Genomic DNA, 1,409 nt, shown 5'->3' with positions numbered 1-1,409 from the left:
AGTGTTTTAGCACCTCCTTTAATAATAATATTCTTTGTGTGTTTAGTGCTCTCTCACTTACTCACTGTTCTTTCACTCGCATATTTTCATTGCACTTTTTTTATTATTTTCAGTGCTTTCATCTTTCCCAATCATTCGGTATTTACCACCACTCTTATTATAATATGTGTATATATGCACACACTCACAACACTCTCTTATTATTATTACTATCATTATTTTTATTATAACCCTAACTATTAATATCCAGAAAATAAATGTAATAATCAAACAATGTTTCAGAATAACACTTACTTTCCATTCCATACAGCACTATTACCTTAATCCTATAGGCAACTATCATGTTTGTTTTACTAAATTCTCAAAAATTGTACATTTCGCAAATTTTTTGACAAAACGTGTTAAAATTTATAAACTTTTATAAATTCAATAAAAATGCGCAAACCTTTTTTATATAATTAAATATAGAATCAAAAATGCAAGCCAAAGAGGAGACTCATGAATCAAAACTGAATTTCTTGCTGTAGTGTTTGTTTTTTTCATTATTTTACACTTTTACACCCTCTTTTGCAACGCACTTTCCTTCTTTGAATTCACATTTTTCGCTTGTACAGCCATTTTTTCATTGTTCTGTGCAATCACCTTCTGCCATTTTGGTAACAAGGCCTTTGTTTCGGCATAGTTTTTGCATTAGTTTTTTTAAAGTCTGCTTTACGAATGGTTTTGGACTTATGAATGCAGAATATTATTTTGTATGGTTATATTTATATAAATACACTTTCCTCCCCAATATTATACAGCTGTCTGAAAGATGGTGAAATTTTTATAAAAAAGTAAGTTTTAATTGAACAATAGGTTTAAGAGAAAGAAAGTAAGTTTTAAGGTATCGAAGATGCTGATGCAGATACGATCGATCTTCTCTAAGGTAGAGTGTGTAACCAGTATCATGACTTGAATGGAATTTGTTCGCCAAAAGGGACCGACACCTTTTTCATTCGACTTTGAGCCAGCACAGAACCAGAAAGATGCATACCATGTGGATGGTATTCTGACAATTGATGATGAAAACCCAATGGTTTACTTTGACCGAGAACGTAAAATGGATCTGGGATCGTTAAGACAATTGATGGTAAGCTTTGCATTGCACAGAAACTCAGATTTCTTAAGGGCTTTTGAAGAAGCGAGAGGAGCACTACGTGTGGAATGGGCGACTTCAGAAGCCACAGAATCAGCACTTTATCACCAATTTGAAAGTGCATGTGCACAACTCTCCAACGATAATTTTCGAGTGCAGCACGAATCAAATGAGCAGCTGAGCGGGATACAACAACAACTCAGATATATGCAAGAAACAAATGCACAACAAGCAGCGCAAATAGAGATCTTCGTCCAAATGATTTCTACGATAT

This window comes from Trypanosoma equiperdum, assembly GCF_001457755.1.
Source record: "Trypanosoma equiperdum strain OVI genome assembly, contig: ctg_1803, whole genome shotgun sequence".
Classification (NCBI taxonomy): domain Eukaryota; phylum Euglenozoa; class Kinetoplastea; order Trypanosomatida; family Trypanosomatidae; genus Trypanosoma; species Trypanosoma equiperdum.
This window is presented reverse-complemented; position numbering follows the sequence as displayed.